At 45.9% G+C, this 11,250-nt stretch overlaps 1 protein-coding gene across 2 annotated transcripts in view; it reads left to right on the top strand.

Moving 5' to 3' along the window:
- Positions 1-5,393: 5,393 nt before the first annotated feature.
- Positions 5,394-11,250, top strand: part of Grik4 (glutamate ionotropic receptor kainate type subunit 4) — a 304,308-nt gene continuing 298,451 nt past the window's right edge. For both annotated transcript variants that reach the window (XM_026779045.1, XM_013346302.2), the window contains exon 1: positions 5,394-5,495. The gene's annotated coding sequence lies outside the window, so the exon portion shown is untranslated. The remainder of the gene's footprint in view (positions 5,496-11,250) is intronic.

Genomic DNA, 11,250 nt, shown 5'->3' with positions numbered 1-11,250 from the left:
TTGAAAGAGGAAACCACCCCCTCTCTGTTAAAATGCAAACCGAGAACACTGAAGGATGAAACAGAAGGCACCCTCCTTCCTACCAGTAACCTAGGTCCTCAGGCCTCTTCCAGGGGTAGCTGGCCAGAGCCACTTTGTTCCCTCGACCCCTCAGGGAGCCTGTACTAGACTCTGCCCTAAGTGGGTGATAATTAGTGCTGATTAAACTGGATAGAGGAAAGAGATAGGTTTCCAATTCCTAGTGGTTGGTCTGCAGAATAAGTAAGTAACCCTGAATTCTGAAAAGAATGCCAATTACTTTGTGTGAACTTTTATTATAGAAATTTTTGTTGTTATTGATATAGGTTCTCATGTAGCTCAGGCTGGCTTTATACTCACTATGTCCCCAAAGATGGCTTTGGACTTCTGATTCTTCTGCTTCTGCTTTCCAAGAACTGGGATTATAGACATACACCACTACTCCCTTTTAAGCAGTGTTTGGGGTGGAACTCAGGGCTTTGTGCATGTTGGGAAAGTTCTCTACCAATGGAAGCACAGTCCTAGCCTCTGGATCTGTATTTAGAGTCTCTACTGTTAGGGGTGCCGAGGGGCCTGTCTAGAGTGGAACCAAGGAGTGCTTGCCCAGATGGCTGCTTTCTTTTTTTTTTTTAAATATTTATTTATTTATTATGTGTACAGCATTCCTTCCATGTGTGCCTGCAAGCCAGAAGAGGGCACCAGAGCTCATTACAGATGGTTGTGAGCCACCATGTGGTTGCTGGGAATTAAACTCAGGACCTCTGGAAGAGCAGTCAGTGCTCCTAACCACTGAGCCATCTCTCCAGCCCAGATGGCTGCTTTCTTTCAAAGCAGGTAGGGCCCTGCTTTCTGAAATGGTGTCTAAGACATCAGAATTGCTTATGTTTGTGGCTACGGACAGGAAAGATGTACCGAGGTGAGGTGTCCACTGGGTGATGTAGCCAGGCCAAAGGTCCCCAGCAGCTCCAGACCTTGGGACGTCTTCTTTATCACATTAGATTTCCATTCCTTTTTGACCTTGACCCTGGGCAGCAGCATCTGCGAGTCTAGAATAAACCCTCTCTTGCTTCCTGGACTAACACTTTGCTATGACTCAGGATATTGTCCCATTCCACTTCGTTCTAGGTTGAGTATGCCAGCTCCTCTCAGGCTCTCCAAAGGCCCAAGGCAAGAGTCTACAGAACACTTCAAAATATCAGGAAGATTCCAAAAGAGAGAGGACATTTTTCTAGAGGTGATTAGGCCCTAAAACTGTTCTCCCTGCAAACCCCCCCAACCCCATCCTCTGTAGATATTCCTCACCAAGGGCTCTTGGCTCTGAATGTGTTACACATACTCCAGCACTGAACTGGTTTCTTTCAAATCTGTGACACACATATTCTCTCCAAGGAACTCATCTCCCGGAGCGCAACCCTCCGATAAATGCCAGGAACACTGCTTACACTCTAAGCCACTCCCACCCCTCCTGTCTAACTCTGGTCCTCTACACACCTGCAGCTGGCAATTGTCTCTCCATCTTCTTATCGTCAGCCACTTGGTCAGAGGCGGAGGATGTGGCAGCTGTACCCTACAACCCTATTCTGAAGGGTGGTAGGTCCAGTGTGAGGCCCATGGAGGAGAGACATCTGCTTTAGGTACCATGGCTTTATCCTAGTGAGGGAGGCTGGCCATTGTCACAGCAGATACACCGCAGAGCATCTCTGGGCTTTTCTATAGCAGTGGGCACAGCCATTTCTACCAGGGGCCATATGGACCCTTCTCTGAATTGTTCTCCCTCTGCCATTGGTTCCTGTCTTTAACTCAGTCCTAATAGGCCATGCTATAATATTATCACCAGAGAGCTGTTCCTCTTTGTCACCTTCAGAGCAGTGGTTCTCAACCCTTTTGGGGGTCAAACAACCCCTTCACAGGGGTCACCTAAGACCATCGGAAAATACAGATATTTACATTACAATTCATACCAGTATAAAATTATAGTTATGAAGTAGCAATGAAAATAATTCTATGCTTGGGGCTCACCACAGCATGAAGGGCTGTATTAAAGGGTCACAGCATTAGGAAGGTGGAGAACCACTGTGTTAGTAGCCACACTATAATCCACAAAAGTTCACACTCAAGAACCTTGCAATCAAATTACAAATAATAACAATAATCAAAAAAATCTGCTAATGACTTAAGTTTATAATTTTATATTGGGTTACATTCATAGCCATCCTTAGTCACATGTAGTCTGTGATCCTATGCTTCCCCTTCTCTGTCTGTAATGGTGGCATCTGCTTTCTGAATGTCAGATTCATGTCACTTAACATCCCCATGGTTAGGTCCATGAAGGCAGGGATTCTCGTCCAGGACTCAGAGAACCGTCAGAGGTAGTAGGCACGCAATAAAAATATTCACAGAATGGACAAAGTACAAGACAAATGCAGGCTGAGGATTTATTTGGGTGCTTTGGCCAGTCTGGGGCTTCAAAACCATCAGCACCCTTTTCTCCAAAAGTCCGTTATTCATCTGCAAAGCAATTCTGCACACATTTGGTCTTCTTTGTAACCCAGGAGGGTAGGTGGTGTGAGTGCGATTTCCTCATGTTGCAGAAGAGGACATGGGGACCCTCAGAGGTTAGCGACAGGCCCAAGGTACCACAGTTCTCCACCTCCAGTGTGCTGATTTTTCTCCTGTGTCTGAGGCTGAGTGGGGAAGAGGGACTGACTGCTGCAGAGAGGGCTTCATGGAGGGCTTGCAGCCTGCAGGGAGAGATTCTATGGCTGAAGGAAGAGTTTCTGGGGCAAGGTTGACTTGAAGCTGCATTGAGGATATGAAGGCTCTGGGGTTATTTCACTAAGCAAGCCTTGGAGATAGTCTTGTCTAACTGCAGTCTAGGGTATCTTGTGCACAGGAGCTGGAGGGAAAGGCTGCATGGGGCTGGAGAGATGAAAGAATGACCATGCTTGTTGACTTTTATATGTCTACATCTGTCTTTCCAGCAAGGGCTGCAGTCTGCCTTAGTCTTGTTGGTCTGAAAACAAAGTCCAGAGACATTAATCAAGCAGCTTAAGGACACACAGTGATAACTGGGTAGGGAGGCAGGTGTGTGCTGTCTTCTGGTGAGGGACTCTTGTTTATGGGTGCAGTAGGGGCTTCAGTCTGAAATTTATTTGAGACTAGTTCAGGTGTGTGTGTGTGTGTGTGTGTGTGTGTGTGTGTGTGGTATGTGTGTGTGTGTGTGTGTGGCGGGGATCACAATATTTATGTTTAATAGTACTTGAGAATTCTGAGTGGTTGTACCTTACCTTGTGGTCCAGATACCAGGCACCTACAGTTACAGTGAGCATGGGACGCTCCCACAGTCAGACTTGGGTTGGGCAATCTGTCCAGCCATCATTCTTCATTTTGTCCTAATAAGCCAGTCCAGGATCTGCTCCTGCTGCCAATGTTCAGTGCCCCCTGTCGACTCTACTATCTTGTAACTCATTACAAGCACTTTATGGGAAACCTAATGGTCACGAATGCAGTTTTTCCAGAAGGCACCCCCAGACTCATTTCTCCTGACTCAGCAACATGTGCAGATGGCTGGAGGTCTGCATCATGCCTTGTTCTCCAACATCAGTGTATAGCATTATTATGCTCCCACCTGTCCTCACATACCTACTGCACACTAAGTTCCGAGACACAGGGAGAAGGTGGGTAGAAAGAATGAGGGTAAGGATAGGGACCTGGATATGATGGCCCCATTTCTGCCTTTGCTAGTCATGTGATCTTGACAAGCCACTCAACCCCTCTGTCCCTGGGCTCCATATCTGCAGTGAGGAGAACAAATGGTGTATCTACTTCCCAAGACTCTTCTGAAGACCAAATGAGTTGAAAATAGTGGGTTTTTTTGCACAGAGTAAACATCCATAAATATTCAATCAATGCTGTGTTATCATGGAATTCCATTCTTAGAAGTGCAGGATTTCAGAGCTTGAAGGAACCTTAGAGAACATGTAGCCTGGCTCCTTCATTTTGTAGCATCAGAAACAGATGCTCAAAGAGTTGGCTCCCAGAGCTGGTGTTCCCAGGCCCCTGACTCCACAGGCAGTCTTGCATCCTGGTGCCACCAAACTCATTGCCAAGGACATGCCAAGCATTTACAGAGTGTTCCATAACTGTGTCAAGGATCACATTAAGTTCTCCCTCAAGTCGCCACAGAGTCTACAGGTGCTGGCTTTTTACTCTATGGTGGCCTGCCACCCACCCAGACCCTCTCTCTATCCGAGCAGCTTTCTTCCTGCTGGGGTGGGTGGAGGTGGCGTGAAAGAACAGCAAGGAAGCAAACACCCATTTGTCTCGAGGAGCCTGGAGCGTCAGGAGAAGTAATCAAGATCTTGTTGCCCACGGCTGAGAGAAAACCTGTAATTAATTAATCTGACTGCCCCTCTGATTTTCTCTGTCCCTTTCACCACCAAACACTGTCTGTTGGCTGTCAGCCTCTTCTCTGTCCCATCTGGGGGAAAAAAATCACGATTAATGGTCTGGCGGTCCCACGAGGACAGCAGAGGATAGTGCAGGGACTGCTGTGAGAGAGGAGCGTTGCCACTCAGTGCAGGTGGGCTGGGGGTCCAGATGGCATGCGCAGCAGCACAGCACCACCGTGGGCTGTCCTCAGGCTATGCCTGTCCGCTTCATCAATCGGCCACGAGCGTGAATCAGCCATTGTTTATTGAGCTTTTATGCAGAACAAGTCCAGTTGCATGTGTGTTAGGTAGATGTATCCCCGGAAGAGATCCTCCCTGCTCTCCGTGGTAGTGTAAGTGCCAAGGGAAACATCTCCTTGTCCGGGCAGTTGTGGTTATTTCTGGGCGCTGCTTGTGAGCACTGTCCAAGGTGCTGGAAGTGCTGCTGCAGGTGGGTCAGTCTTAGCTCAAAGCAGAGACATAGAACAGGGGGAGAGGTGGAGTGAAGTGGAGGGGGGAGGGGTGTCAGAGATGATTAAGTCTGAGGCATGTTCAAGGAACACCTCTTCTGGCTTGGAGAAGCTGAATGATCTGGCCATTGTGACAGAGTGCAGATTAGTTTCCCCTTCTGGAAAAAGTAGGGTGTTAGGAGGATGTATTTGGAGCAGGTGCATGGGAAAGCATAGGCAGAGAGGCAGAAGTGCCAGCTCCCACCACAGTGCTCCACACTCCACCACAGTGCCCCACAGTCTTGAGAGGCTGTCACAGGGCAGTGTGATGAATGTCACCTCTAGGTCACAGAGGATGAAGGACCACAAACGGGGAGCTTGGATTGAGGCAAAATTTATACCTAAATTGTGACTTTGTATCCAGCATGTTAAATACCTGGTAACATGCACCATTTCTGAGCTCTTTCCCTGTATTCTCTCCTTATTTCAACAGGTACCGTGTGAGTACCTACTATGTGCCAGCCTGTGCCAGGCACTGGGGACACAGGTGGAAAAGTCCAAGTTGTTCCCTGCTTTTCTGATTCTCATCATCCCGGAGGTAGGCACTGATTTTCTTGGGGTTTCAGGGGATGAAAACATAGGGTCTGATGGCTCTGGGTTCCACAGTGCCCATTTCTGAAGGCCAGGGCCAGCTCCGGCCTCCTTTGAAGGTGGCCCTCCCGCTGTACTTACGGTTGACACAACCAACCAGGGTGTTCAGAAGAGGGCTCCCAATGACATTGAACAGGTCTGCTTCTGATCCCTTGGCCTTCCAAATTAGACTGTATCTCAAGTTCTAGAACAATGCTTGGCATATATTACAGCCTCCATAAATATTGTGGAATGGATAAATGAACTGTCAAAAAGGAAGGAACTGTAAAAATCCAGTTATACTGTATCAAAGCAATACTAAATACAGTCATTTACATCAAATGCCTTCCATTTATGCCTGATCAGCACCTGGCATGGTAATTATCATGTAGACGGCTAAGTAGGTGTCAGATTAACCCTGTACATTTTATTTGATGACAGAATTACACTGAGTTCATGCAGGTGTGACTTTCATTATGCCTAGCTCCAAAGCCTGCCTGAAACTAGAGACTACCTTTCAGAACAAACATTTCTGAGGTCCTGGGAACCCTTAGCCCTGGACTCAGTGGGGAGAGATTGTCTTCCAGGCCTTACAGGCATGAAAAAGGTCAAGGTCACACAGAGCAGGACTGGCAGGCCTCTGACTCCTCCCCCTTCTCCATTTTAACAATTGGCTTGGAAGAGCAGAAAAAGCTGGAACTTTCAGTTTCTCTGTAAAAGCCACAAAAGATTGAGGTATTGGCCATACATTGGCATGCAGATGGACCTAGACTTAAGAAACCAGCAGCTAAATTAAAATATTTGAATATTTTTGGGACAGAGAATCTGGTATCCTAGCATTTATAATACGACCCCCCCCCCCAAGAAATCAGGAACCTCCTCTCCTGCTAAGATTAAATGGGGCTCTCAAAGCAGGCTGAGCATCCCAATCTCGAGTCCTAGGTACACAGATACAGCTCTGCCTTAGGTGTGCTTGCACTTCAATGTGGAGAGAGTCACACACACACACACACACACACACACACACACACACACACATGCACAAAGGTCAGCATTGTCATAATTAGTAAGAGTGCCAGCCAGGAAAGCAGGCCCTGATCCCCGCCTAGGCAGCAGAGTAGATCTGACCCTGTTGGCAGAGATGCAGGCGGCATAGCACTAAGGCTGTGAGAACGGAATAGCTGGTCACAGTCCCTCATCTGCCATGTGGTGGTGAGGGTGAGAGAAAGATGCCCTCCCTGCCCCCTTGACCTTGCCACCTGTTGTGGAAGGGAGCTGAGTCTCCTCCCTTACCGGCTGCAGTACTTGGGAAAGTGAACTCTGCACCTCGCCTGGGCAGCACAGTGGAGCTGGCCCTGCTGGCTGAGGTGTGAGTGAGACAGCCCCCATGGTGTGAGCATGGGGGAGCTGTCCCATTACTCATCATTGCCTGAGGAAGAGCTGACCCTAGGGTCATAAGAGCAGGAGAGTTGCCCCTGCCCCTCATTGGCTGCAGCACTACTGAGAGTGGCCCCTACATCTCACCTGGGCAACACAGGAGAGCTGACCCTGAAGTTCTCGGTGGGTGCGGGAGAGCTGACCCTGTGGACCTGAAAGCTGGATGGAGAACTGGACCCATCCCTTGCTCATCTCTGTAAGGGGTGAACTGGCCAGGGCAATGCTGGAGAGCTCACCCTGGTGGTGAGGAAAGGGGAGAGTTGGAGGGCTGACCAACCCTGCAACTATCCAGGCCCCGAGCCAGGCTTATGTGTTGGCCCGCCCCAACATCCATCCCATCTGTGATCTGGAGCACAGGGTAGGAGTGGGAGGTCCTGTCCTGCAGACCCAAGGCTACAGGATCTCCACAGCACAGGTCAGCAGCAGGATGTCCAGGAAGAGTCCCAGGGAGGTCCAAGCATCAATGTTGTAGCAGAGAGCAGGGGCCTTGAATCAGACTAATGATTCTTGTGATGAACGCCTGCATGTAAACATGTATGGAAAAAGGGTTTACTACATGAGTCACTGAGTCACACTGCAGCTTCCATGATGAGATTTTCCCTCCCCCAGCTCCCCCCTTTTCTCTTAAATTGGGGGGCGGGTGGGAAATGAGTGGGATTGGGAGGCATAATGTGAAAGACACAAAGAACAAATAAAAAGAAAGTTTTTTTTAAAAAAAGAGTGCCAGGCTTCCCTTGAGATCATCTTGGCTTTAATCTGTCTCTGCATCAACCCCCAGTGCTGTGATTTGAATGCCAAATGTTTCCCACTGGCTTGTGTGTTTGAGCATTTGGTACCTGGGTGGTGGTGCTGTTTAGGGAGGTTGTAGAACCTTCAGGAGGCGGAGCTTAGCTGGAGGAAGTGGGTCACTGGGGAGTGCAGCTCATGGGTGCCAGCGCTGCCCTGCTTTTAGCCTTAGTTCTCTGCTTTCTCTCTGCCCGGACATGGGGCATCCCAGTCACACACCCCTACCACTACGAACTCTGCCATGACTTTCCCTCTCAAACTAGGAGCCAAAACAAATCCTCCTTTGAAGTTACTTCTAGCAAGTATTTTGTCACAGCAGGGAGGGAAATGCCAACCGCATCAAGAATGAAAGGACCGATTCTGTGCCTGGTTTGTTATCACTGGAATTTCCTTGGCTCCTCTCTTTCCTCCGTATCTTTCTCCACCTCCCTGTGGCGTCATCCTCTGCCTCCCTGCAGCAGGGGGCTGTTTCAGGCCTGATGCTCATTGAACAAATAGGTACCATGCATTTACTGTTTATAAGGAGACTCTGGGGACACAGCTGAAAGCTGGGGACAGTCCTTGCTCTTAAGAGGCTCCCAGGGATCCCAGCTGGAGACTTAAAACAGCCTGAGCCAGAGAGGAAAGTGCCACCTCTGAGTCACCACAGGCTGCAGTGCTGGCTCACAGAGGAGGACATAATTCTGGGGATGTGCAGAGGGACACACACACCTCAGGAACGTGTGCAGGGGAAGCTGCAAGGCATGATGGGAAGAGTGAGTGTGAGTTCAAATATAGGGTATCAAGAAACACGGAACTTCTAAAGCTTCATACACCTCAGGAAAAGTGCACAAGGGCCCTGACCTGTGTAACTAGCATCCAGAGGAAGAAACAGATCGTCTGCTCTGCAGAAGTCCCTGGGTCAGTGTCTAACCTGAGCAGAGTTCTAAGTGGTTATTAATTTTATAAATGATGGGGTTCATACCTGTACATAACCTGCCTGGAGCATAGTACCCTCCTCTTATCCTTTCTTAATCTCTCTCTCCTTTCTTTCTTCATAGTTCCCTCCTCCACTTCCACATCGCCTTTTACTTCTAGATCACAGATATGGCAGAAATCACGTTACTTGTGTTTCTCAGTCTGGCTTGTTTCCGTTAACATCATGCTCTTCAGCTCCATCCATTCTCTTTCAGATGACATGTTCTTTTCCTTTATTGATGACTAATACTGCATTGTATGTATGTATGTATGTATGTATGTATGTATGTAGGTATGTATGTATGTATGCCACATTTCCTTTGTCCATTCATCTGCTGGGCTGGCAGGCACCTAGGCCAATTACCTAACTTGACTTCATTAGAGGGTTCTCTAGTGTCGCAGAATGTATGGAATGTATCTCTCCCTATACATATACAGGGATTTTATTGGAATAACTTAAGACTGCAGTCCAATTAATCCAACAATGGATATCTGTGAATGGAAAGTCTGAGAACCCAGTAGTTGCTCAGTCCTACCAGGCTGGTGTCTCAGTTGGTCTTCTGTATATTCTGGGATCGTGAAGAAGTAGGCTACAATGTCAGTGGAGGAATGGATATACTAACAGGGCAAGGACAAGCAGGCAAAGAGCAAATGCTTCCTTCTGGTCCTTATAAAGACTTCCAGCAGAAGATATGGTCCGTATGGAAGGTGTATCTTCCCACCTCAAGATCCGAATTAAAGACACATGCCTTCCAGTCTTAAGATCCAGATCAAAGGCCCAATCTAGAAGTGCATTCACCCACTTCAAACTGAGCAGAAAATCTCTCAACAGTGTGCCCTCTATTTATGGATTCTAGTTTATTTCAGATACAGTCAAGTTGACAACCAAAAATAGCCATCACATTGGCCATTGTCAATAGCATAGCAATTATCCCAGATATGCCATATTTCCGGGTATGCTAGCTTCATTTCCTTCAGGTATATATATACCCAGAAGTCATATTGCTAGATGATACAATAGGGTTTTTTGGTTTTGGTTTTTTTAAGGTCCTCCACACTCTCTGCACTTGCTAATTTACATTTACACCAACAGCACATAAGGCCTTCCCTTTCCCCTACGTCTTTGCCATTATTTGTTGCTTTTTTTCTTCTTGATGACAACTCTTCTGACTGGTGGGAGATGGAATCTCAGTGTAGTTTTGAACTATATTTAATGGGTAAAAATGTTGAGCCTTTTCCCATGTATTTATTGGCCATTTATACCTTTTAAGAAGCAGTTCCTCAGTTCAAGTGCACATTTATATGTTCTTTGAGCATTCATTCTTTTGGAGTTCTTTGTATACTCATTCTCTGTTGGGTGAATAAGTGGAAGAGACTTTTCTCCCATTTTGTAGGCTGTGCCTTTACTCTAAATTGTTTCTCTGCTGAATCCTTTTAGTTTGATGTAGTTCTGTTTATCAATTCTTGCTATAATTTCTTAAGCCATCGAAATTCTACTCAGAAAGCCCATCCTTACATTTTGAAGTGCTTTCTCTCTGTTCTCTAGTTCTTTGAGAGGTTCAGGTCTACTGTTTAGGTCTTTGGTTAACTTTGAATTGATTTTGATTCAGGGTGAGAGATAGAGATCTAGTTTCTGGTGGCTCTGAAGTTTTCTGAGAATCCTGTGTTAAGGAGGCTGTCTTTCTTCCAGCATTAGCCTTCGTCAACTTGGTCAAAGATCAATGACTATAGCTGCTTGTATTTATTTTGGGGTCTTTTATTCCATTATTTTATGTACCTTACAGACTTTAACAGTGAACTGTATGCTACTAGGTTTTTCTTTGTCTGGATATCTTTTTATTAATGTATCAAACTCATTTCTTGTTATTATTGTACATAGGATTTTTATATCCTTTTGATTCAATTTTGGTAGGTCTTTTGTATCTGAAAAATATATGTACAGATTTTTCTAGATTTCTTGATTTATAGGGGTATAAATTTTCAAATTAATTCCTAATTAACATTCAAGATTTCAGTGGTATATTTTGTTACTCACCCTTCATTGTCTCTGAATCTATTATTTAATCCATTAATCTTTCTCTTTCTTTTGCCATTTTCTCAACTTCAATATGTTTATAGTGCTTCTTTATTTTCTCTTGCTGTTTGTTATGATTTCATTCCATTATTATAAGAAAAAGTCACAAGATTTTCTTTCCTTTTTAGTGTTTGTCAAGACTCGTTCTGCAACCTAAAATTTGATCTCTGTTAGAGAGAGCTGCATGAACTGCTGAAAGGAATGCATATTCTGCAGTTTGGGATATAATATTCTGTGGGAGTCTGTTAAGTCTATTTGGTCTATAATATAACTTAACTCTGAAGTTTTCTCAGTGATTTTGGGGGGATTTTCATGATATAGCTTGATGAACATAGAGGTACTGAGGTCATCCACTATTATTATATTGGAACTTTCCTGTCTGTGTTTGTTTTTATAAAATAGGTGCTGATTCCTAGTGCACATATTTTTATAGTTATTACACCCTCTTGATGTATTTGTTCTTTTTATC

The sequence above is a fragment of the Microtus ochrogaster genome, chromosome 5, assembly GCF_000317375.1.
Source record: "Microtus ochrogaster isolate Prairie Vole_2 chromosome 5, MicOch1.0, whole genome shotgun sequence".
Lineage (NCBI taxonomy): Eukaryota > Metazoa > Chordata > Mammalia > Rodentia > Cricetidae > Microtus > Microtus ochrogaster.
Note: the sequence above shows the minus strand (reverse complement) of the source record. Positions and strands in the feature narration are given on the sequence as shown.